Source organism: Arvicanthis niloticus, chromosome 1, assembly GCF_011762505.2.
Source record: "Arvicanthis niloticus isolate mArvNil1 chromosome 1, mArvNil1.pat.X, whole genome shotgun sequence".
In the NCBI taxonomy this organism is placed as follows: Eukaryota; Metazoa; Chordata; class Mammalia; order Rodentia; family Muridae; genus Arvicanthis; species Arvicanthis niloticus.
The window spans coordinates 16,290,836-16,318,651 of NC_047658.1; the positions used below are offsets into that span (position 1 = coordinate 16,290,836).

The 27,816-nt window shown below is 40.4% G+C and overlaps 1 pseudogene; it reads left to right on the forward strand.

Moving 5' to 3' along the window:
* Positions 1 to 9,181: 9,181 nt before the first annotated feature.
* Positions 9,182 to 15,268, forward strand: LOC117697354 (uncharacterized protein C2orf78 homolog; annotated as a pseudogene).
* The last annotated feature ends 12,548 nt before the right edge of the window (positions 15,269 to 27,816 follow it).

Consider the following 27,816-nt stretch of genomic DNA (forward strand, 5'->3'; position numbering starts at 1 on the left):
AGAGGAGGAGGAGGAGGAGGAGGAGGAGGAGGAGGAGGAGGAGGAGGAGGAGGAGGAGGAGGAGGAGGAGGAGGAGGAGGAAAGAAAAAGGAAGAGGTAGAGGGAAAGGACAAGATGGCTGAGAGAAAGAAGGAAGGCCACTTAACACAGGGAGACCCTGCTGGGCACCAACCAGAAGCACCACATGGTCAATAAATGCAATGCACTGTGGAGGTCCATGCACCTCCACATTACTGCACCTAGGAGGCTGAGGCAGGAGGAAGCTGGATTGCCAGGTCAGCCTCAGCTTCACAGGGGAGACAAGAGGACATCCAAATGGAAAGGAACATTAGGATGTGCTCTTGGCAGTGCACAGAGATACGGAGCCTGCTTGCCCACTACTGTGTTTGTATGTGTGTGCGGTACAGCCATGAGTGTGAGTAAAGACAAGGGACAACCTCAGGTTCCCTCAGTCTACCATGAGATTCCTGCAGATGGAACTGAGGACCTCAAGCTTCACAGAAGTTGTCTTTGCCAGGTAAGACATCTCATTCACTGCCTTTTAAAGTTGTTTTGGTGAGACAGTATCTCTCTATGTAGCTCCAAAGGTCCTGGAAATTGCTATGTAGATCAGGGTTGCCCAAAACTCAGAGATCCTTCTTCCACTGCCTCTAGAGCACTGAACTTAAAAGTATGCCCCATTGTACCTAGGCCTTATCTGTTTGTAACATACTGAATTGTATACAAAAATCACTATTTTATATAACCAATATTGTGCTCCAATTCCAGAACATTCCATGGTCAGCAAGGCAGCAGTTGCTCTTGCTCTCTTTCCCTGCTTTGCTTTATGACTATGTAGTGTTCTTGATTCTAGACACTTCCACACATGGGGTCACATATTTTGTGGCCTGGGGGCTCCACCTTCCATTATTTTGTGACCTAGGGAGAGGATGTTCTGAGACACTGCTTTGCTAAAAGTCCAAGCTAGCTCAGAACTCAAAGTTTCTGTCTCAGCTTTCATGTGTGGTCACTACACAGTGCTCAGGAAAAACTGTTCTGCTGGGTTTTTTTGCTGCAGGTCCATGATGTATGGGATCACAGAAAACTCACCCCTGTTGATTCAGGCTGGCAGGTCTGGGAACTCCACAAAAGTCTACATGGTTCTGGAGAAGTCCCTGGTTTCCCTGGTGTAGATCTTGAGTCTCACTGGCATAACTCCCCAACTTTCTAGGCCAGTCTGGGCTATGGGGAGAAACAAATAACACCAAAACCACGATGAAGTTTCTGGGCATGAATGGTAAACTGATGATGCCAGTATTGGGGGGCTGAGTCAGAAGGACTACTGGAGTTTAGGAGCTCTAGAGTAGTCTGAGTTTCATTGTAGGATGCACAGGGAGGCTAGGGAAATTGTGTAGTTGATAAAATGCATGCTGAGGGAGTGTGAGGATCTCTGTTCCGATCCCCAGCACCTATGGGAAAGCCACAGCAAGAACTCAGACCTGTAGTCTGCCCTGGGAGGCAGAGGCAGAATCCAGGACAGGCAGTCTGGTCAAAATAAACTAGTGGAGTTAATTAAATGCACTATCTCAAAACTGTAAAGGGAGATCTAGGGAGGTGGCATTAGGGTAAGAACACTGGCTTTACAAGAATGAAGACTTAAGTTCGAATCATAGCACACACATGAAAATCTAGGTGTTCAGGTCTAAACCCAGTGCCAAGAAAGGGAGACACAGGAGGAGATCTAGGGTGTGGTAGCCATTAACCTGGATCCAGGTTTAGTGGGAGATCTTGTATGAAAGGAGTAAGGTAGAGTGTGATAGACAGAAAACCCAATGTCATAATACAAAGGGAAGAAGAGACAGAAACTGCCCTTACTCCCTTAGGGACAGTCCCCTATGGAAAATCTGGGGCTATACAGCCTGTCATTTCAGAAATGGCAGAGGTTTCCAGACAGTGGTCACCTCAGAGTCACACAGGCCTGCCTGCACCCATTTTTCACTGGGGTATCACTCCCTCAGCCTTCACCTGTTGTTTTGAGAGGGGGATGGGTAACAGATGCCTTGGTAGATACATCACGTCCAGAGCCCGCCCTTTCCTGGTAATGAGTTCCTAAGAACTTGAAAGCTGGAAGCCTCAAATGGTGGTGCACACAGCCTGGGCCAGCAGAGCAAGAGTTGCTACCACAACACAACAAAGACAAATGAGATACTTTGTTCTTAGCTGAGTGTGGGGTAGAACACACATGTGATCCAAGCTTTCCAGAGGCTGAGGCAGGGGTTTCCTTGAGGTTTGGAGCTTCTGGTCAGTTTTTGTCTAAAAAAACAAAATAGGCAGATATGGTGGCACAAACTTGTCATCACAGCACTGAGGAAGTCGAGGCAGAGGATTAGGAATTCACAGCCAGCCTCAGCTAAATGGTGAATATAATGTTAGCCCAAGAATGCGAGGCCTTGTCTCTCTCCCCATAAAATAAATAAATAAAAGAGTTGAGATCCATTGAGCTGCCTGTGGCTGTTTCCCAGTCACCCAAACCAATTGGCCTTGTTGTCACTCTCTCTTTGTAGGAGTCCTGTGTATCCAGCAGTGTGGATTACAGAAGCCCTTGCTCTTTTTTGGAGGGTCTAGATTTGGTTCCTGGCATCCACTTAGCAGCTCAAAACCATCTATAGCCTCAGTTCAAAGGAATCTGACTCCTTTTTCTGCCACCTGAGAGCACCAGGAAACAGGAATATAATATTCACACATGAAGGCAAATGCTTGACATACAGGCTGGGTGTGCTGGTGCACACCTTTATCCCAGCACTGGGGAGACAGAGACAGTCATATATGTATATGTATATGATGTATAAGTGTGTATATGTATGTATGTATGAGTTCAAGGTCAGCTTAGTATGCACAGTAATACCCTATCTCCATCAAACAAGAGAAATCCACATAGAAAATACTCTATGAGGCTAATGAGATTTCTCAGGTTAATAGTCCTTAGGAGGTGGAGGCGGGTAGATCTCTGGATGGGGCTAAACATGAGACATTATTTTCCCTTATTTTTTTAATCCCTATAAGTAATTTAGGGAATTGATAAAAAGAAAAGCTGAGACCCCTCCCCAGCCCCAGCTTCCCTGCATTCTTCCTCTTAGACTTCCTCAGGGACACTGTTTCGAGACAGACAGGAGAGAATACAAGTCTCCACTCACTCTGCAGACCTGTGTGGCCCAGATGTGTAAGGTCAAGGAGCGCAGAGGTACCTGGGCTGGGTAGACTTATTTGAACTTCCATGAAAATTGCCCAGGCCAGATGGATCCCAGTGCCTCGATTCCACCTGTCAGGGTGAGTAGAATATGGGGAGAAACTGGCAGACCACTGTGAGTGAGTAGGGAGCTGAGAACAGAGGAGGTGTCTCCCACACCCAGGCACGCCAAGAAAGGAATGTTCAGCTGCACACAGTGATGCACTGTGCTTATTACAGGACTGGTGAGGTAGGAGGTGGAGGATCACAAAGTCTAGGTCATCCTCGGCAATATAGGCAGTTGGAGAACAGCCTAGGGTCCAATAAACAATTAATTTAAAAAAATTGGCACTATTAACAAGTATGTCCTTGTTGGAGTAGGTTTGTCACTGTGGTTGTGGGCTTAAGATCCTCACCCTAGTTGCTTGCCTGGAAGCAAGATTGCCTCTAGCAGCCTTCAGATGAAGGCAAAGAACTCTCAGCTCCTCCTGACCTATGCCTGCCTAGATACTGCCATGTTCCTGCCTTGATGATAATGGACTAAACCTCTGAACCTGTAAGCCAGCCCTATATAAAAGTTGTCCTTTATAAGACTTGCCTTGGTCATGGTGTCTGTTCACAGCAGTAAAACCCTAAGACACTGATGTTCACTCTTTTTCAGCTTGGTTGCTTGCTCTGCCTCTTGACCTAGGGTTGATTTTATTTAGCTCTTGAATTAAAGGTATGTGTTAGAGTTGAGCTAAAAAAGTACTTGTCTACACTAAACCGAAAGTTCTGGAATCAAAAGCTGAGCCATACCAGTTCACAACATCAGGGTTTACAATTTAATCAAATATCTTTTAACATAGCCTCCATCACCCAGGCTGTTGCAAATAAACAGACCCTCCTGAAACACAGGGAGCACCCCCTAAACACATATATATGCTTCCTCAACTGCATTTACTTCACAGACATACTCAGACTTCCAAATCCATGCCAGTCTCCATGATAGGCATACACATTCCCAAATACAGTTGCTCCTCTTCCTATGGGGCCCTGGTCCTACTCTGGCTTCCCTGCTGATGTGGGTACTCAGCATTTAGCATGAGGTCCTGCAAGATCAGTAGAGGTGGGGCAAATCTTATTTACCAAATTCTAGGAAGGCCTGCCAAGGTCCCTGTGTCCATGGGTCCTTCTGGTGTCAGTGGAAACTGAAGCCAAGTTGGGAGCCCTCTGACATCTCCCTGGTCTGCTCAAGGTTAGGGCACAGATGATGAAGTAGGTGGGACAGATACTATGCGTCAGGCATCACAACAGCTATGAAAAGACTGTCCAGAGCTTGGTCTATGGCTAACCAGTATTGCTCCTGTTCTAATTTTCTTCTCTTTTTTTCCAGACTAATGAAAAGGGTGACTTGTAGGCATTTTCATGTGCTAGGCAAGTCCTGTGTTGCTGAGTTCCATTCCTTCCCCTTAATCTCCTTGACCTCCTTTTCAGCATCTCATTGCACACATAAGAAACCTGAGGCCTGTGAACAAACAGTGTGAGTTTTTCATTCACACCCAGTTAGTAGAGTGTTTCCCTAGCACACACAAAGACTCAAATCCTACTCAATTACCCCATGGAAAACAGGCAGGGTTGTGCACACCAGTAATCCCAGCACTCCAGACATTCAAGGTCCTCAAATACATAATTGTTGGTCTTGTTGAAGGTAATTTCACAATTACAAATCTTCAAACTTGAAGCATGCCATGACTTTTGACTCTTCTGCTATCTTCTCAAGAGCATTATTCGTGGTCAAAAATTTCAGGCAGTTTGAGCATGCAAGATTTCCACAGTGGATCTGTCTTTCAGAACTTGAATTACATCACAGCATTCGATTTTCTGCTGAGAAAACTGCTACTCTGCTGATGGACCTGCCTTTAGCATCACAGGCATGGCTTGTATTCTGTGTATTTAGAACTTTGTGTTAGTCTCCAACCCTGGCAAAATGGTTAATTGAAGTGCCTAGTCAACATATCAAAGTGGACCTGGACACCAGATTCTTTCAGCATCCCTCAGTCCCTACCTGTTAAAGGGTATGGCTGACATACCCCACCACCTACTCTAACCTTTATGTGCAAGATCTGGGTTATTCTTCTTTCAGATGCCCTTCCAAGGATAACACAGCCACTTTGGTTACTTGGCCTTTTTCAACTCCTGGCTTCTTGATATGGCTCTTTCACTTATTTCCTACCTCTCCTTACATGGCCCAGCTCATGGTTCTGAACACTGGTCTGGACACTTCAGAGGACCTTGTCTCTGAATATGGTATCTCTTTTATCTCCCCCACCATTCCATTTTCACTTTTTCTTGTTAAATGTTTTTATTTTTTACATACATTACATCTGGACTGCAGGTTCCCTTATCTCCAGTTCTCCCAGATACCCCCTCTACTTTCCTGCTCTCCTAGATCTACTCCTCTTCCATGTCCCTTCAACAACTACAACAGCAACCACAACAACAGAGTAGACCTCACAGTGATATCAATCGAACAATGGCAGAACGATTTACAATAAAACTATTCACAGTCATGCCAATGCTGGACAAGTTAAAAGGAAAGTAAGAGGAAAAGTATCCCAAGCACATGCAAAAGAGTCAGAGTTACCCCCTACTCCTGCTGATGGGGGTGGGTCTCATAAGAACACACAAGAATTCGAGTCATATTTGGTTTATTCTGGGACTCTTAGATGACTAACTTCTGGTTGTTGGCCATCCACACAGCCATTCACATGCAACCATAACATATATGTAGAGTACCTACACAGGGTCCAGGATTTTCACTTCCATCTATATGACCACCTATGAACCCTGGATACTTGATTCTGTGGGTTGTGTTCTCATGCTGTCCTCCACCCATTTTACTACTAGAATCCTTCCTCTCCATATACTTCAGTTTTCTCAATGGCTGAACTATGCCTCTTTGATGACAACTGGGCTTTTTTTGATTGGTAAACTTTTTATGACGGCTTCTACATCCTTAGGCATTATAAGATTATTCAGAATGTTTATTTGAACTTAATTTAGCTTTGGTAAATTAAAGCTTTGGTAGCATCTGTCTAGAAAATCATCCTTTTTATTAAGATATTCCAATTTTGTGGAATATAAGCTTTTGAATTAAGACTTAATGATTTTTTAATTTCCTCAGTGTCTGTTGTTATGTCTCCCTGTTCATTTGTGATTTTGTTAATGATGGTAGTGTCTGATTTTTAGTTTGTCTAAATGTTTGTCATCTTGTTGATTTTTTTAAAAAACCAGTTTTTGGTTTTGTTGATTCATTGTACTGTTTTCTATGTTTCTGGTGGATTAATTTCAGCCCTGAGACTATTTCCTGCTGTCTACTCCTCTTGGGTGTGTTTTCCTTCTTTTTTGTCTAGAGTTTTCAGATATATTTTTGTTAGTTTGAGAATTCTCCAATTTTTTATGAACACACTTAGTGCTATAAACTTTCCTCTTACCAATGTTTTCATTGTGTTCTTGAGTAGAACTTAAGGGTTCTTTGGAAAGTCAGTTGTGTTCAAAGGTCTTTTCTTGGGGAAAACATGTGAAGGAGTGTTGAAGGGGACACAGGTGAAAGGCTAAAACAAACTCATGAAGGAATGGTAGACTGAAGAAGGCACAAGAAAAATGATGTTCTGCTAAATCAAGAACATGAAAGGACACGTGATCAAGGATTCCTTGCTAAGGACAGGCATATAATGGTCCACCTTCCACTGAGTGGTTTAACTCCATTTATTGGGATGCCACAGAGAGAAACATATCACAAAACTCTGGTGGTGTGGTAGTTTCTTGCCACAACTGTGCGCTGATTGACAGAGTGATGTCAGCTAAGACAGACTCACATGATGAGGCAAGACACAGAGAGAATATAAGATGATTACAGGGAGTATTAAAAGGACTGGATAGACAATGATGAAGGCTAAGCTAGTTTTGCTTATAGAGCTAGCTGTGCAGTGCTTGTTAGTCTCCTGTCTTTGCAGATTTGTGCTTTGCTAAGAGAGGCAAACTTCTGGTGTTTCTGATGGTCCTTCCTGCTGACTTGTGCTGAGGATGAGGCCTGGCTGTCTCTGTTAAGTACTTGCTACCATTACTATCCTCATTTGCTATCCTCATACTACTGAATTGAACTGCTGCTATATCAGTGAAGTTTTTACAAGTGGATCAAGCTGTGATGCTGAACTGTGAACTGAACAGCTGACTTCCAGACAAAAGAGTCAGGAGTTGCTCCAAAGAACCATTTCTAGAAACGTCTACTTCCTCTTTATCCTTCTTTTCCCACTATCTCTTGTAGGAATGGGGCTAAAGGGGAGGTTTCCATGACTATGTGAGCTTTCTGTAGTTTTTGTAATTTTTTAAAGTCCAGCTTTAATCCACAGTGATCTGATAATATGCATGGGTTATTTCCATCTTATTTTATCTTTGAAGTTTGCTTTGTGACCAATTATATGGTAAATTTTGGAGAAAAGTTACATGAGGGGCTTAGAAGAAGGTGTATTCTTTTGTGTTAGGGTAAAACATTTAGTAGATACATGTTATGTCCATTTGAATCATATGATTGAATCATATATTGAATCATATATTTCTCTATGTAGTTTCTGTCTTATGACCTGTTCATTGGCGAGAGTGGGGTGTTGTGGTCTCCCACTATTAACCTGTGTGGTTCAATGTGTAATTTAAGCTTTAGTAATGTTTCTTTTGTGAATGTTGGTGAACTTGATTTTGGAGAATAGATGTTTAGAACTGAGATGTCCTGTTGGTGAACTTTTCATTTGATTACTGTGAATTGTCCTTCCCTGTCTCTTTTGGTTGCTTTCAGTTGAAAATCTATTTTATTAGGTATTAGAATGGCTATTCCAGTTCATGTCTTGGGTTCAATTGTTTGTAAAAGCTTTTTCTAGCCCTTTATATTGAGATAATGACTACCTTTGTTGGTGAGATGTGTCTCTTGTACACAGCATGATGAAAGGTTTTATTTTTTTTAAGTAGGAAAGGTTGTAAATTAGAATTAGTTTATTGGCAATAAATATTTTTATTGGATATTTCATTTATTTAAATCTCAGATGTTATCCTTTTTCCCCATCCCCCCATAAACCTTCTGTCTCATCCTCCCTCCTTCTTTTTGCTTTTATGCCATTTTATTTACATGCTTTGCTTGTTCTATGACTATATCTGTTTATTTTCTTGATTGTTTCTTCACTATTTGCATCTATTGTATTGATGGATTATTTTTATGCAATGATTATATTAGCCTGTGTCTTGGGAAATTGATTCCATTGATGGTGAGAGATATTAATGACCAATGATTGTTAATTCCAGTTATTTTGATATTAGTCTTGGTTGTGATTTTCGCATCAGTCTTGGTTGAGTGTGTCTAGGTTTGTGTGTATGTGTGTGCACATGTATGTGTGTTTGTCATCTATTGATTTTAATGGTACAAATTATTCATCTCTTGTGTTTTCCTGAATATAGTTGACCTGATTTTATTTGACTTTTTCTTCTGGTAGCCTCTGAAGGGCTGGGTTAGAGGAAAGGCATTGTTTAAACCTGGTTTTGTCAAGCAATATCTTGGATTCTCTATCTATGTAGATTGAGAGCTTTACTGGATACTGTAGTCTGGGCTGACAGCTCTGTTCTCTTAGAGTCTTCAGGACCTCTGCCAAAACATCTTCATCAATGAACTTTATAAAAGCATTGCCATGATATTTTAGGGTAAAAGTAATAAGAAGAGGGACAGCTACACCAAAATATTACTTCCTTTAACCAGCCAATACCTCAGCATTCATGGCTTCTGTTGGTCTCCTGCAATCTTCTCCACACAATCTAGTCTTTTACTTCAAAATCATACCTTCCTATTGGCTACTCCCTGATTCATGACATCACTTTCTCTCCTACCCTACCAGTATCTGGTAGAATCCTGGGGTTTCCATGGAGCTACCTGTAAAAAGAATTAGACCAGAGGCCACCTATGACCAGTGAGCACTGTCTGCTAGTGGACATACGGGCAAGTTTGGAGAGAAGATCAGTCAAGAACAACCATTTATCCTGCACCATCGTAATGTGGATTACTGCTAGTCCCTCCTATACTGGCCCTGACCATGTCAGGTAAAGAATGAAACTTTAAAACGTTGATCATATCTTTCCTTACTTTTGTATAAGTTTAAATCCTCGGGTGACTATGGACACTAGATCTACAGATATCTCAAGGTGAATGGCACCTTTAGCCTTGGTTCCTAATAACAATATGACTTTGGAGAGACTGTTTACTCTCAACTGATTCTTCTTCTGATTCAGGGAGATTGAACTGCAACTTGCTCAGAGCACAGTATAGTTGTATCTTAAGAGGCAGGTGAACAGAAAAAAAATCAGGTAAAAATGATCGTGTTAACTTTAAAAAAAAATAGTAGAACTGCTTTGAAGAATCTAGCACTACATACCATGATTGTGATGGTCTTTCTCCACTACTGCTTCCCTGTTATTGTTCAAATTCAAGGCTGTTCTAAATGTATCTTTCACACAGGTATGGTGGCACACCTGTATTCATATTATATATGAGTAGTATAAACAGTTTCATCAATGAACACAGCATGTAGTGGTTGAAATACTGAAGATCAGATTAAGTTTACCCTGCTCTACAGTGGCCCTGTCTTAACACAAACAAAATAAAAAAATAAAAAATAAAAAAGTGAGTGATTAGCATGCTTTTGAGAACTCAGTCTATCATAGCTAAAAAGAGAATGTGGGAGAATTTAAGAGGGGACTGGACTCTGTGAAGGCAGGTAATGTAGTGAAAAAAATCATGTGGCTGGTATATGAAAGACAGACCCACAGGAACTGGAGAGAGGAAAAAAGTCCAAAGTATAATGATGAGGGGATAGAAAAAGACATATCAAAGAAGTAAAAACTCAGAGATTATCCTATAGGAATATTGAGACAATTTAAGACCAAATATTACAGATAATCACGGATTTTAAATCAAAAGAATCAAGGTATTTCCTAAGTCTTGTCTAGGCAACCACAGTGTTGATATTTCTTTGGGTGCTGGTTCCCTGTCATATAGTGGACACAATACCACTCTGCATCCTGGTTCCTACAAACTCTCACATCTTGTGAAGAGTTCCAAAAGTCTTATGTACAATGGTTTTGTTAGATATTATTAGAGTGGGCTGTCATCACAGTCACTTGTTCTCTGTGTAGTACTGACACAAAACAGGGAATTCTTACAGTGCTTCCCCACTAGAAGAATTATAGGCAAGTAACAGTAACAGAGGAAGAAGTAGTCTTATTCAAGGTTAATTTCTAGTATGTTAGCAAATATCAATATGCCAGCCCTAAGCACACAACAGTACCCTGACATATTATCAGCATATTATATTTAGAAAACCATATACACATATGTGTCTGATTGTTACACTTAAATGATAAGAGGTACAAATTATAGAAGGAGTGATGGAGCACAAGAGGACTTAGAATGGGGAAGGGTGATTAAATAAATACAGTAATCATATATCAAATCCCTGATATATTATTTTTTAAAGCTCAGTGTAAAAGTAAGCATGGTGGCATTGGCAGATATCTATGAGACCACAGTTCTGGGGGCAGAGGCAGGCCAAGGCCATTCGTTGTGATTCTGAGGACAGCCTTATTTAAGTAGACAGACTCTGTCTGTTTACATAAAGATATGCACAAAACAGGGCAAAGGCTGAGGCATGAGAAGTTGTCTTAGGCTGTCTTACCTCTGAATACTGCTGTTACAGGACCCAGATATGAGGTCATATCACAGCAGGTATGAAGGCAATACAAAGCAGGTGAAAATGGATTGTGCTTAGATTAGCACAAAGGTTACCAAGTCAACTTGGAATTGATTGCCCACACAGGAAGAACAGGGATCAAGTGAGTGTCATCCTGTCCAGTACCAAGAATTAGTCTGAACCTTTGCAATTGGAATGTTTGAGGCAACACTGGTCTTTGACTCACTCCCCCAGGCATTAGAAACTGGAGATAGCACTACTTCCTACATGACACTATAAAGCATCCATCTCATTTGCCTATTGTCCTCTTCCTCCCTACAGAAAATTTCCAAAGCACACCTTTCTTTAGGACAGAAAGTACTCTGCAGCCCTCTCTGCCTGTGCTGAACAACTCCACACCCTCAGGAATGGTGTGCAACTACTCCAGTGTCTCCATCCCAGCTGTGAGTTCAGCATGGCTCCTGCCATCAGCATCCAGTACTTCTCTCCAGCCACTCATGGGCAGTGCCTACCTTAATCTACATGCTAGCACAACTATGCTGACAGTGATGACTGACCAGAGCCATGTCTCCAACTCCATACTCTGCTGTCCAGGTATTCTTCAGTGGGATATCACAGGAAGCACAGACAGGAGGGCAGCTACATTCTAAGAATTCAATGTGACATTACTGACCAGGACACCATAATATACTTATCTATGATAGTCCAGTGTGATAAAATTTTAGATCCCAATGCCATAGTTCCTTTCTATCCAACATGGTCTGCCACTTTTGTCCAGCTAACTATCTCTGGTGCTAAATCAAGGATACAGCCTGATACATTCATACCAGGAGGGTAGCCAGGTCTATGACTATAAGCACAACAGCTTGGGATCTCTGATAGCTGGAGAACTCAGACAATGCCTTCATGCCTATGGCTCAGTGTCTTACACTGAGAGTCAGGCCTCTGCCCCACTACCAGAGATGGTGATGGCACTTAAAGTAGATTCAGCACAGAAATGTCCAAACATCTCTCTCTACCTCTGCCATCATCTATTGCACATCTGCTCAAGCCATGCTAGACAACAAACTTCTGAGTAAGTATTGAGCTAGTAGGTGAAAAAATGGGATCAGTATTACAAAGAAACTTATCTCTACCATTCAGTAATGAACATCCCACACAAAGGGAGAATGTTGGTCCTTCCAGGTTAAGCAGAGCTCTGGCTTTCCATCTCCACTTTCACACTCTATCATGAGAGAGAATGCAAGGCATAATGAGTAGTATCCATACTGAATTAAGTGTTGTTCAAAGAGCATATCACACTCACACATCAGTGCCCAATGTGATCAGTCTCATGCCCCGACAACACTGTAATAAACTATTACCTGGTATGCTGCTCAGAGTTCTAGTGGACACCAAAGAACTGTGTGTGTGTTTGAGACAGAGACGGGGAGAGAGAGAGACAGAGAGAGAGAGAGAGAGAGAGAGAGAGAGAGAGAGAGAGAGACAGAGACAGAGACAGAGACAGAGAGACAGAGAGAGACAGAGAGAGAAAGAGAGGGACAGAGAGAGAGACAGAGAGAGAGGCAGAGAGAGAGAGAGACAGAGAGACAGAGAGACAGAGAGAAAGAGAGAGAGAGAGAGACTGGATAGTCCATGAGTCAAAATCTTTCTTCAGAGCCTTCCAGCTGACAATCTGTCCTGGAGGACATACTCCTCCTAGATTCCAATCACTTGTCCTGGCACTCTCTTACACTTAAAATAATATAGGGTGTTAGGTGCACTCCATGTACCATTGCTAAGGGAGTCAAACTGCTGCTTCTTATTTTGTTTTGCTGTGTATTTCAGAGGTGATCCATGGTGAAGAATATAAAATTACTTACACATTTTCTCTAATACTGAGTCACACTTAAGCCCAAAGGTTTCAGTTTCTTAAACCAATTTTTATGTCACTTGTAAGAAGTTTGAGAAACACGCGGCTGGAGGAAAGCCTCTGTTGTTAAAATTCTTACCTGGATTTGGATACCTAAATCCACCTAAAAATCCAGGATTTTGATGGTGTCTGTGTAATGCTGTTGGCATAAGTTCTTAGAGACAAGTAAGTTCTCAGGAATCATTGGCCAGATAACCCACCTAATAGTAAAGCTCTGAGGAAATGAGAGGCAATGTATCTTTTTATACAAAGGGGAAGGCCAGTGAGGGCCACACCTCAAGAGAATTCTGTAACCTTCCAATGTTGGCTATGTATATACACACCACACAAAAATACAGGAACACAAAATCATCTCTGAAAACGTGACATGGCATGGATAGCCAAAACAAGAGAGCAGTCACTACCATTCTGAAAACATAGCAGACAGCTCAGAGAATGCCTGCCCCATGGCTGCAGAGGCCAGTTTCCTGTGGTGCTACAAAAGAAAGAGAAAATGTCACTTACCATGTACTGAATTCTTCCTTGACTCTTTTGCAGTGGTGGAACTGGAGACATCCCTGGGAGTGTGCCCTTCAGGCCAAACATTTTGTCTGCTGCAGAGTCCAGAATTCTACATCACTAGCACCCAGGTTTCCCTGAAGAAGACACCATCTCTTGGTGGGGACAGGCCATTAAAAATACCTGTCCATAGTCCTTCAGAATCCCTGTCCTTGCCTCCAGCTCCAAGCTATGAACAAACAGAGATTAAAAACATGCATGAGATGCCTTTGATGCCTCGGGATGCTTATTAGGACACTAAAGAAAACCAAGACCCAACACTCTTCCCTTTAGCACACCCTGACTTGCAGTAGCCTCTGCACTGGCCTGACACTGGAGCCTAAGAATGAAGTCTGCTCCTGACAATACCAGCTTGGGAGGCATCAGACTAGGTCTGGAAGATAAAGAAAAACTGGACAGTTTGATGGTGTCCACTATGGAATTTGCAAATATCACCACACTGGTAGCAAATATTCACCCAACTCTTCAACTTCCTCACTGGCCTAGATCAATTTCAAGATACTGTAGCAACTGAATCCACAGACTCCACAGTCATCTGGATGGACCAGGCCCAAGACAAAATCCTCAGTGAGCCCTCTGACAAGGTGAGGAAGGAAGACCATAAAACCTCTGAGCTGATTTATGGAGCTACTCAGGCCAAAATCCAAAGCTGCAATTTAGTAGAGGCAGAGGGGACTATGGCCAGTGTTGGGGCCAGTGATGGGGATATTGAAAGTATGGAAAAGGACTTGTAAGACAAAGCTCCCAAAGTGTCACCCATTAGGCCAGGAAGAGCTAATGGACAAGGGCAAGACAAGACCAAATGGAACAAAGAAAATAATTCCAAGAAAACAGAGGAGCTTAAACAGTCAAGGAACAGAGTCAAAGCTGAAGAGAAGCACACAATCCCGAAGTCCAAGATAAAGAGTGATCTACCTGAGCTCAGCCACAACATATTTAAAAAGCCTTGAACCCACATTGGAATGCACATGCTGGAGTCCATGCAGGTCTGCCACCCACTAGGGAAGAAGAGTGAAAAGAAACCTGGCATTGCATATTCTTGGATTCTGGGAACTTTTAGCAGCAACAAATATTCTGGGCCAAGCCCAGCCACAACAGTACTACACGATATGCTACATGAGTGCCAGGGCCGTGACAAAACTCTAGGCAAGGCTCATTGAGTAGAAAGCAGTGCTTTCAAAAAGTGTCCATCTCAGTCCCAGTATGAGCTGTCCCCAGCTAGGAAGGTCAGGATAGTACATCTGCCTTTCCCATCCCTGGACCAGCCTCAAGCCAGACTTGTTCCTAGAAAGCACCTCACCCTGGCTTCACACAGGCCCACTGCAGCTTACTCTGAGAGGTGTCATTTTCACTCAGCTCAGGTTACCACACTCAAGCCATCCCAACCACCTCCTGTCAGCAAATCTTTGATGGCTTAGTGCTAAGGGAGCTCCTCCAGATTCTTCCAGTGCCACACAAGCTAAAGTAACCAACAACATCCAGATTAACACTGTGCCTCAGTCAGGAACCTTGAGGCCTACACCCTATAGAGCATCATCTCCCACTTCCCCCCAGAGGGAAGTGCCATCACCTACCAAACCTCAAACTCAATATCTGCTGCAAGACTTCACCCATCAACCAATTCCATAGAGGAAAGTTGACATTCTGGGACCAGTTGTCTCACAGCCCATCACAAAAGAGCAGAGGCCAGAGAGGGAGGCCATGAAGAGGCGGGCCCAACAGGAATGCCAGAATGCTGTCAGGTGCACCTCTCCTGGGAAACTTCAGATTTTCCTCCAGAGAAAGAAGGATATGGAAATTTCCCAATATTATGGCCATGCAATGTAAGAGCCGCCCAGAACTTTGTAACAAATTGCTTTTCAGTGTGGACAAGGATAAATATAGACAATGATACATATGTATACATGGAATTTCAAGTATTATGTAAATGTGTAGTGACATAGTTACATCTGTAGTTATGTAAATATTTGAAAAGTAAAATTGACTGGAAAAATTTAAGTCAATTCTTTAATCCATAGTATAGAGAGAGGACTTGTTTTTATTCTCATAACTTTGATAATTAAATTTTAGGTTGCTCAAGTAATATATGTTACACATCATATGAAATAAAACTGATATTTAATTTAATATTAAATAAATCCATCAATAGCTAGAGGGTAATAAAATTATTCTCCTTGAGTTTATGTTTATTGTACTAGTCACTGAACATGGTATGTTTCCTAAAATTTATACTGTAACCTAAATACACTCAAGCTAGGAACTCAATGAGTTCCTCTCACTTCTCACCTGTCACCCCAGCCCTTAAACATTATTATGGAACAGAACATACAGGAAAGCCTAACATGAAATGTAGGCTTTCATGTACATGCAACCTAACATTCATAAACAAGAAAAACATCAGGATGACTATGTTTCAGAAATGGGTTGAATTGGATTCTGCAAACACCCATTTAATATTTTATTTTGATATACATGTTCACTCTGCATATATTCTTTGGCAACACGTGTGTATAGTCCCAATTCAGGGCAGAAAAGGGAAACAGAACTTGGTTCTGAAATTGAGGAAGGTGGAAAGGCATCATGAGAGTGCTAGTAACTCAGACTGGGGACTCTGCAGGAACAATATGTGTTCTTATATGCTGAGACATCTACCTGACTCAGGCTGATGCAGAATCTTGTAAATAAAATGACTTTATTTTCTTTATGGCTCAAAACACTTTTTTATCCATGTCCATCACATTTTCCTCACCCATGGTGATGGTTTGGGAAGCCAAGCTTGGTTCCCTAAGGTATTAAAGAAATAACTGCAATCATCACTGATGCACATGGATCTCTCCAATATGTTTAGTTCTTAAGAATGGTATTCTTGCACCATTTGGTTGGCCGGGTTTTGGCTTTTGGAGGACCCTGCAAATTGACAACCAAACAGGCTAGAACACTTCAAACCACCACCAGCAGTGCATAAATTCCTGTGTACTCCCACAGAGGTGTTTGTTACTCCTTTTCTAATTGACCTTAGATGACATTTCCTGAAGTTTTACTGTAGAATCTTATTCTTTTTGAGTCTGAAGACAATTTTATTTATTTTCAACCAACTGGGTTGCCTTTCTTCTTATGATGTAGATATTTTATCCTAATTGTAAATAATCTAGATACTAAGATATCTATAGCAAATATTTTCTCCTGTTCTTGAGGCCATCTCAAATCCTTTCTTAGCTGGGAAGGATCCCTTTATATCCCAGATAAACTATTTTTGAACCATCAGTATTTCTCACATGGCTGGAGGTCTTCTGCATTTTTGTCTATCCCTGTACCTTGACGTCTATGTGCTACTCTGTGCTCTGACAGTTTCAATCTTGTTACACTTAGGGCTCTGATGGCATTACCTTTTTCCAGAGTGATACTTTGGCAAGCTAATTATGTGTTTACCTTTAATTATTATTTCCTTTTAGTCTCTCTTCATGGCGCTAGATGTCCTGAAACTAACTATGTAGACCAGAATAGTGTTGAACTCACAGGAACCTGCCCCCTTCTGCACCTAAGTCTGTCTGCCCTCCTACCTCCAGAGGGCTAGACCTAAAGGAATACTATACCATGCCAGGTAGAATCACATTTCTTTCTTTATATAAGGATATCTAATATTCACATCATTTGATGAAGAGGTAATATTTTAGCCAAAGTCCATTTTTGCAATCTATCTTAAAACACAAAATATTTAAATAAAATATTTACAACTGGAAATCAAATCAGAATCATTTATCTAATATCTTGTTTATGTCATTAGTAGGCTGTATTACCTATCATAGCAGTGACAAATGACCTCATATGGGATGTGGTTTTTCCATCTAGTATATTTTGTACTTTCTGTTAATGCCAAGATTGCTTTTTTCTGGAAAAAAAAAACGACATCAAAATTTTATTGGTTTATTGCATCCAAACTTTGATAGATTTTCATAGATTAGCTATTTTCAAAATATTACATTGAAAACACCTGTAATACTGTTCAATCAAACCAGGGCTATTTGCTGTCTAAAGTAACTGTTGGAGAGAACATTCACAAGGCCAGCAACAAAAGGCCCAACCACCTGAATCACATTATCTTCACTCGGGCAGGTTTGGGTAGAAGGGAATGATAGAAAGCAATAGATTAGGGAGGTCTATAATTATATCATTCATCATGTGCTGTTTAACTCCAGATATGTGCACTGGCATGGAAACACTGTGCTTTTGATGTAAGACCACATGATTCTTTGAATTTCCTCAGTGTCTGTTATGCCTCCCTTTTCATTTCTGATTTTATTTGGATAGTGTTCCTCTGTCTTTTGGTTAAGGGGTTGTCTATCTTGTTGATTCCCTCAAAGACTTATTGATTCTTTGTATTGTTTTGTTTCTAACTGATTTCAGTCCTGAGTTTGATTATTTCCTGCCTTCTAGTCCTCTTTGGTGTAATTGCTTTTTGTTTCTAGAGCTTTCAGGTGTACATTTATATTTCTGGTATAAAAACTTTCTAATCTCTTTATGGAGGCACTTAGTGTGCTATGAAGTTTCCTCTTAGTGCTTTCATTGTGTCGTATAAATTTGGGTATGTTATGTTTTCATTTTCATTGAACTCCATAAAGTCTTTAATTTCTTTATTTCTTCCTCCTCTGCTTATCGAGGAGAAAGCTGTTTAATTTCCATGAGTGTGTAGGTTTTCTGGTCTTTCAGTTTCTATTGAAGTCCAGCTTTAATTTGTGGTAGTCTGATAAGATAGAAGGCATTATTTCAGTTTTCTTGTATCTCTGAGGCTTGCTTTGTGATCAACTACATGATCAATTTTAGACAAGCATCCATAAGAAAAAAAAAAAATATATATATATATATCCCCATCCCCAGTCCTCAATAATGACAGAACAAACTGACCACTTCTTAAAAATCATCCTTGTAAAACTGTTACAAGAACTTCACCTTGATTGTGTAAATCTGCAACTGGCTCTTCTCGTGTCATGTGCTCTCCTCATGTGATCTCTTTCCATCTCAAGGTAATTTCCTTATTCCCTAATGGTTCAGAGGACACCAAGATCATACACCTTATTTTAGTTCCAGAAAAATGAGGCTTCACTCTAGCAGCTATATTTGACTCTACTGGATTGGCCATAGATTTTTCCAACTTTTACTTTTGTTTGCATCTGTCTAGGGTAACTGTTACATATTGAGATTTCAGGGTTGAGAAACGCTCACTTATATCAAACATTCCTTCCAAATAGGGCTGGGAAATTGTTTTATAGAACAATTAGAATTTCCATAATCCCTATATCCATTCCTTCATTTGATGACTTTTCCGTCTTTGTCTTCTATGGCCAGACAAATAGTTATTATAAAGAATAAGCAGACAGATATGGAAATTTCACACAGTGGTAATGTCAATACCATTTGCCACATTTGCATCCTTACTCTGATTCTGTTGACAAGAGGGGTCCCTCTACATCTATATCCAGTACTCATAGAGTCCTAAGTGGGAAAAAGGTATTGCTAAAATACTCTACTGTTACTTCAAAACCTGGTAACAAGTAAGCATGATCAGTATCTAAAGAATATCCTAATTACATAACCCCTGGAGATAGTGGAAGTAGAAGACATAATTATACATTCTGCCAAATTTATTACCTCTTTAACACCCTCTCTCCTAAATAATATAGACCCATTAGTTTGTCTCCTGCTTTTGACTGGCTCCTTAATGTCACACAACCTTGACACTTTGGAGATTGCTGGCAGTTTGTTTCTCCTGAGACTAGCTCACAAATGGCACTTACAGCTTCTCCTGTAACCCTGTCAAATAACCTTACCTTGCCATTCACATCATCTTCAGTGATCCTGGGGTTGCCATGACTCCCCACCTTTCTCATATTACTCTCCTTGCCATGGCAAACTGCTCAAAGACATTCAGGATACATTTTATAGGGGCATTACATCCCCTATACTGCAGCAAACTTTAACCCTTCATAGCCCACTTCATCCTAAGTGCCCAACACTCCATAACACTTGATTCTTCTGGCATTCATGCCTACCATTGCCTACTTGCTGGTTGGTTGCATGCTAATATTTCTATTTCCCAAGTTGAAAATGATATATGGAGAATAACCCCCTACCATTTCTGGTCCTGGACTCAAGAAATGCCTGACATAATGAAAGAGCATTTTAAATCTTGCCCCTCTTCACTGTCATAAAATATAACTGCATGTGTTGTCACATGGACAACAGGGCTGACCACTTCCTAGACCTTGCATCTTTGGTTTTCTTCCAGTGCATCTAGGAACTGCAACAGGTGCCCAAAATCATACTCATTCTTCAAGTATAAATTGAATCACTTGCTATGGTGGTACTCCAAAAAAAAAAAAAAAAAAAAAAAAACCAAAGGGATTTAGATCTTCCCATATCTGAAAAGGTGTCCTATTCCTTTTCCTCACAGTGGAATGCTGCTTCCATGTAAACCAATCAGAAACAAAAAACAAAAAACCAAGCAGAGCTTCAAAATATAAGGAATAACTCAATGTGTCTAACCCCTGGATCTTTGACAACCCTGTATGTAAGAGAACACTTCTGTTCCTGACCCTACTCCTTCTCATTTTTCTGCTTTTACTAATCACAACATGCTTTAGAAGTGTCTTCTCTACATTTTTCCATAAAAAAGTAAAAAGAAATTTCAAAGTAAACAATCAGTTACTGTTATAGAAATACCAAACACCAGCCATAGCTGGATGTATTAATAACTTTGATTCTCCTATTGTAAATGTTGTCTGGTAGGATTACTGCCTCTATCAGCTAACCTAGGCCTAGTCCTAGAAGCTTCTAGCTTCTGTAAAACCTTATCTAGGCCTGGAATATTTCAGTCTCTAAGACTTACTGCTGAATAAGCTTACATTTCATATTCATTTTAAGCTCTGACAGGCTTGTTCAACCAGGTCTTCTGACTCAAACTTATCTCTCTGCTGAATTATAAATCTGGCTTTTCTCATAGCCTCTGAATTGCTCCCTTTGACCTCAAACTAATTCTGAAATCTTTTCTAATCTTCTGGCTCCTTTCCATTCTCTTGATTATTTTGTCATTACCTTTGTCTATCTTGTTCTCTCTTCAATCTTTCTCCTTAAAACACTCCTAGTGAAACTGCTTTATTATTCCTTTCTGTGTTGCTCTGCTCTCTCTCAAATCTTCTGGTCTCCATGAATTCTACTATATTCCTATACTGTACTTTCATCTTCCTGTACTGTCTGTCTCTCCCTTAGGTAGCTTTACTCCTTACTCTTCTCATGAGAGAGTTGGGCATATGCTATTCTATTAAATCTTTCCCTGATTCATCACATTTTCTGCTACTCACACATCATTTTCAAACATGGGTACTTCCTTAATTGTTTGGAAATAAAGGTGACTACTCTGAGTATTTATGTATTCCTGTCCTAGTGATTAAATGTATGTGCTAAGGGGTAAGCCACACTCTAACTTTTGAAACAGGTTCTAATATCCTGTAACAGCTGAAGACTCATGATTACTGAATATGCCTTGAATATTCTCTGATGGTGAATTTCAACAGTGTCCAAAAGAATACAGCATGAAGTAGTCTAAAAAGCAATGCACTCTCGTTCCCTGACTCAACATCACCCACCACTAGTTCCTCATGTTTTAAAATAATAAACAAAAAGAGGAATGTTACCAGATATTTCTACTAGCCTACCCTCAGGGACCAAGTGACAGCAGCATACATTATTACTAGTTGCCAAGATGTGATACATTTCCACTGTCACAATGAGTCATGGATTCTGCCAATCACACGTACTATACCATTTAGAAAAAGCCAGTGACCCTTTTTCTTGTTCTCTTTTTCTTCTACCCATACACAGAGGCAGCCTCTGCATATCTCATTCCCCCAATAAACCTCCCACATCAGATCTTTTACACGTGACATCTGCTGCTTAAATCACAAAATCTTCAATTTCAGAAACAGCTCATAAAATGACATTAAAAATGGAATACATTCCTGAAAAATATCTTGAAAAATTCATCAATGAAAATCACAGGCTATACAGTTTGTTCAGCAGCAAAAAAAAAAAAAAAAAGAAAATAGTAATTGGCTATTAAAATTTAGAGTAGGGGCCATCATTCATATACCAACTGCCCTAACTTTAAAATGATTAACTTGTAACCCTATTTGTGTAGACCAAAGCTCTTAACTATAATACATTAGATATGCTTGAACAACTAATAAAAGAACAGTTAGAAACTAAACATTTTAAGGAAATTACTAGTTCTTTCAATTCTCTTGAATTTGTATTTAAAAAGATCTGGAGATGGAAAATGTTCTTTAATTTGAGAGCTCTAAACAAAGTAATTCAATCAATTGGGTCTTTGTAGCATGGGATCCCTTTACTTTCTTTATTTTCTAAAAAGTGTCCTATCACGGTTATTGATTTGTTTTTTTCCTAACAAGATACAGACAAATTTGCTTTTACAGTGCATACTTATAGTTATGCCCAGTCTTTTAAACAATGCCAACGGAAAATTCTTTCTCAAAAAATGTTACATACTCCAATTTTTTAGGTCAGTATTTTGTGTATCAATGACTGAAAGTATTTTCTAAACAAATTTTCTCAATCCATTATTTATCAATATATAGATGATATTTTATTGTCTGCATCTAATACAGACACCTTAAGAAAGAATGTTTAATTATCCACAGAGGCTTTTTTATTTATTGTGAGGATGCATAATATTCAATATAGATACAATCCTCAACATAATTAAGCATAGCTTAAACAAAAAGGGGAAATGTAGCAGAATTTTAGCAGAGTCATTATATGTGGCATGAATTTCAGAGTGACGGCACATAGGTTTTGAAGTAGCCTTTTGCAGTGATTGTTATTTGAAATATTATGGGGTTGGCCCTTTGAAGAATTTTCAGAGCCCTTGGATAACTTAGACCAGAGGCATACCTGACAAATCAGGAAATCTCATATGCCTTAGAATTATATAGGTAATGATTTACTCAAGAAAAACTCTAGATCAGATAAGAAGGTTTGGTATGAGGAAATTGACTTGCTATAATTGTCTTTTTGTGTAATAAGAAACAGCACTTCAGATTTTAACATGTTAATTCCCCTGCTGCCTGAGAATGCATAGCCTCACAGTGTCATTCTTTCTTTCATTCTACCACATAAGTTAGAATACCAATACCTGACCACCTACTTAGAGAGAGCAGGCAAGTTCCAACAGATACAAGAATGCTTGAAATAATCCTCTGTATTCTACCAGACCACCACTGATTAAAGCTAGACACAAACAACAATAACAACAGAGAGCTTAAAAATTTATGAAAATTGAACAATTCTCTTCTGAATGAAAAGTGGGTCAAGACAAGAAGATAGTAATAAAATATTTCTAGAATTCAAGGGAAATGAAGAAATAGCAGTCCCAAACTTGTGAGACACAATGAAATGAGTGCAAAGAAGAAAGTTTATAGCTCTGTCTTCTGAATAAATAGAAAATATTTGATACTAGAAATTTAACAGCACACAAGAAATCTCTAGAAGAAAAGAAATGGCATCTAGGAGAGATAGAGTGTAAAAATGATCACTTTCAGGGATGAAATCTGAAAGAGATACAAAAAAAAAAACCAAAAATCAATGAATGAAACAGGTGAATCATTGAGAAAAACAAGATAAACAAACCATTTTTTCCTTTGGGGTTTCCATCCCCTTCAGCTCCTTCAATCATTCTCCTAAAACTTCCATAGGGGTCCTTGATCTCATTCTAGTTGTTAGCTGTTTCTGCCTCTGTCTCAGTCAGCTTCTGGTAGACCCTCTCAGAGGATAGCCATGCTACTGTTTGCAAGATAACATAGCATCAGTAATAGTGTCAGGGTTTGGTGCCTGCCCATGGGATGTATCCCAAGTAGGGCTACTGACTGGCCAGCATTTCCTTTAGTCTGTGCTCCATTTTTGTCTCTGCCTTTCTTTTAGAGAGAACAATTCTGGGTTGAAATTTTTGATGGTGAATTGGTGTCCCCATCCCTCAACTGAGGGCCATGACTAACTACTGAAGGTAGTCTTTTCAGGTTACATTTCCACACAGTTGGACACTTTGGCAAAGGTCATCCCCATTGAGTTCTGGGAGATTCCCACATCCCAGGACTCTGAAACTTTCTAGAAGTCCCTAAAACCCCTTGCAGATGCACATTTCCATTAATTCTCCTGGCCTTCTGGGGTGAAAAAGCCACCAACCAAAGAGCATATATGGGCAGGTCCAGGCCCAAGGCACATATGTAGCAGTAGACTGCCCTGTTTGGCCTTAGTGGGAGAGGTTGTGCCTCAACTTATAAATACTTGATGTTTCAGGAAAAAGGATGCTTGTGAAGAGAGTTAGAGGTAGGCCAGTGGGTGAGGGGAATGGGGAAAACATCCTGTTAGAGTGAAAGGTTAGGAGGATGGGGTGAAGAACTCTGGAGGTGAAATTTGGAATGTAAATAAAATAATACATTTTTAAAAAGAAAAAAAAAGATAGTGAGGAAATTCAAAGTATTATAAAGCATACTTAAAAACTTTACCAAAGCTCCCCTTCTACCCCTCTCCGGATCCATCCCAGTAGCGGGAGCAGCAGCATCTGCACCCTTGGAGAGACTGTATCCTGAGACATCTCTGGGAGGCCAGTGTCCACAGGGAGGCAGGTAAGGCCAGTGGCACACCGCCCTACACACCAGACACATAGCTGGGAGTAGGAAGCTGTCAGGACCCCCCACACAGGTACTCAACCCCCCTGCCCCCACATAACTCCACTCCCCATCAGCCCCTCTCCAGATCCATCCCAGTAGTGGGAGCAGAAACCCAGTGGGGTCTGCACCCTTGTGGAGACTTTATGCTGAGACATCCCTGGGAGGCCAGTGTCCTCAGGGAGGCAGACACCCAGAGGGTCTGCACCCTTGTGGAAACTGTATCCTGAGACATCCCTGAGGCCAGTGTACTCAGGGAGGCAGGTAGGGCCACAGCTGCACACTGCCCTATGCACCAGATCCACTGCTGGGAGTAGGAAGCTCTCAGGACCCCCGCCCAGGTACCCAAACCCTGTCCTTGTAGAATTCCACTCCCCTTCTGCCCCTCTTCGGATCCCGGTGGAGGGAGCAGGCATCCAGCAGGTCTGTACCCTTGTGGAAACTGCATCCTGAGTCACCCCAGAGAGGTTGATGTCCTCAGAGAGGCAGACACCCAGTGAGTCTGCACCCTTGTGGAAACCGTATCCTGAGACATCCTAGAGAGGCCACCAACCTCAAAGCAGGAGACACCATACCCAGAGTCATCCTAGAGGAGCCACAGAACCCAGAGCAGCAGTCACCTTATCCTGAGACATTCTGGAGGAACCACTGCACTCAGAGCAGCGAATACCTAGTTGGTCTGCTCTCAAGAAGACAACTTACCCTGAGACATCCTAGAGGAGACACTGCACTCAGAGCAGCTGGAGCTCAGGATCACAGGATCACAGAGACATCTGGACCCTGAGGAGTTCTGACACAAGCAAGATAACTGGAAAGACAGTCCCCAGTCAGAACCAGTGAGAGAGGGTAGCACTAGAGTTAACCAAATGGCGAAAGGCAAGTGCAGGAACATAAACAACAGAAACCAAAGTTACTTGGCATCACCAGAAACCAGTTCTCCCACCATAGCAAGCCCTGAACACCACATTACACCAGAAAAGCAGGACAAAGAATTAAAATCACTTCTCATGATGATGTTAGAGGACTTTAAGAAGGTCATAAATAACACTCTCAAAGAATTTGAGGAGAACACAGGTGAAAAGATAGAAACCCTTAAAGGGAAAACACAAAAATCCCGTAAAGAATTGCAAGAAAAAACAACCAAACATGTGAAGTAATTAAACAAAACTGGCCAGGATCTAAAAATGGAAGTTGAAACAATAAAGAAATCTCAAAAGAAGACTACCCCGAAGATAGAAAACCTAAGAAAAAGACCAGGGGTCATAGATGCAAGCATCACCAGAAGAATACAAGAGATAGAAGAGAGAATCTCATGTGCAAAAGATACCATTGAAAACATTGACACAACTGTCAAAGAAAATGCAAAATGCAAAAGCTTCTAACCCAAAATATCCAGGAAATCCAGGACACAATGAGAAGGCCAAACCTAAAGATAATAGGTATAGATGAGGATGAAGACTCCCAAGTTAAATGGCCAGTAAATATCTTTAACAAAATTATAGAGGAAAACTTCCCTAACCTAAAGAAAGAGATGTCCTTAAATATATAAGAAGCCTACAGAACCCCAAATAGACTAGACCAGAAAGGAAATACCTCTGGTCACATAATAATCAAAACATCAAATATACGAAACAAAGAAAAAATACTAAAAGCATTAAGGGAAAAAGTTAAAGCAACATATAAAGGCAGACCTATAAGAATTACACAAGACTTCACACCAAAGACTATAAAAGCCAGAAGATCCTGGACTGATATCATACAGACCCTAAGAGAACACAATTACCAGCCCAGACTACTTTACCCAGCAAAACTCTCAATCAATATTGACGGAGAAACTAAGATATTTCATGACAAAAGCAAATTTACGCAATATCTTCACACAAATCCAACCCTTCAAAGGATAATGGACGGAAAACTCTAACACATGGAGGGAAATTACAATGTAGAAAAAACAAGAAAGTAATCTCCCAACAACCGCAAAAGAAGAAAGTTACACAAACATAATTCTACCACCTACAAAAAAAGTGACAGGAAGCAACAGTCATTTTTCTTTAATATCTCTTAATATCAATGGACTCAACTCTCCAATAAAAAGACATAGGTTAGCAGACTGGATACATAAGCAAGACACAGAATTTTGCTGCATATAGGAACCACACCTCTGTGACAAAGACAGACACTACCTCAGAGTAAAAGTATGAAAAACAATCTTCCAAGCAAATGGTCCCAAGAAACAAGCTGGAGTAGCAATTCTAATATCAAATAAAATTGATTTTCAACCAAACCTAATCAAAAAAGATAAGGAAGGACACTTTATATTCATCAAAGGAAAAATGTACCAAGATGAACTCTCAATTCTGAATATCTATGCCCCAAATGCAAGGGCACCCACATACATAAAAGAAACTTTGCTAAAACTCAAAGCACATATCACATCTGACACAATAATAGTGGGGGACTTCAACACCCCACTCTCAGCACTGGACAAATCATGAAAATAGAAACTAAATACAGACACAATGAAACTAACAGAAGTTATGAACCAAATGGATTTAACTGATATATATATATATATATATAGAACATTTCACCCTAAAACAAAAGAATATACCTTTTTCTCAGCACTTCATGGTACCTTCTCTAAAACAGACCATATAATTGGTCACAAAACAGGCCTCAACAGATACAAAAAGATTGAAATAATTCCTTGCACCCTATCAGACCACCATGGACTACGGTTGGTCTTTAATAATGACAAAAAACAATGGAAAGCCCACATACACATGGAAACTGAACAACCTTCTACTCAAGGATGACGTGATCAAGGGAGAAATAAAGAAAGAAATTAAAGACTTTTTAGAATTTAATGAAAAGGAGGACACCTCATACCAAAACTTGTGAGACTCCATGAAAGCAGTACTAAGAAGAAAACTCATAGCTCTAAACACCTACGAAAAAGAAACTGGAGAGAGCATACATTAACAACTTGACAGCACACCTGAAAGCATTAGAACAAAAAGAAGCAAACATACCTAAGAGGAGTAGACTGCAGGAAATTATCAAGCTCAGAGCTGAAATCAACCAAGTAGAAACAGAAATAACTATACAAAATATCAACAAAACCAGGAGGTGGTTCTTTGAGAAAATCAACAAGATAGATAAACCCTTAGCCAGACTAAACAAAGGCCACAGAGACAGTATCCAAATTAATAAAATCAAAACTTAAAAGGGAGACATAACAACAGAAATTGAGGAAATTAAAAGAAATCATCAGATCCTACTACAAAAGCTTATACTCAACAAAATTGGAAAATCTGGATGAAATGGACAATTTGCTAGACAAGTACCAGATACCAAAATTAAATCAGGAGCAGATAAACCATCTAAAAAGTCCAGTAAACCCTAAAAAATGGAAGAAGTCATTAAAAGTCTCCTCACAAAAAAAAGTGCAGGACCACATGGTTTTAGTGTAGAATTCTATCAGACCATCCAGGAAGACCTAATACCAATCCTCTTCAAGCTATTCCATCGAATAGAAACAGAAGGAACACTACCCAATTTGTTCTATGAAGCTACCATTACGCTCATACCCAAACCACAGAAAGACCCAACAAAGAAAGAGAACTACAGACCAATCTC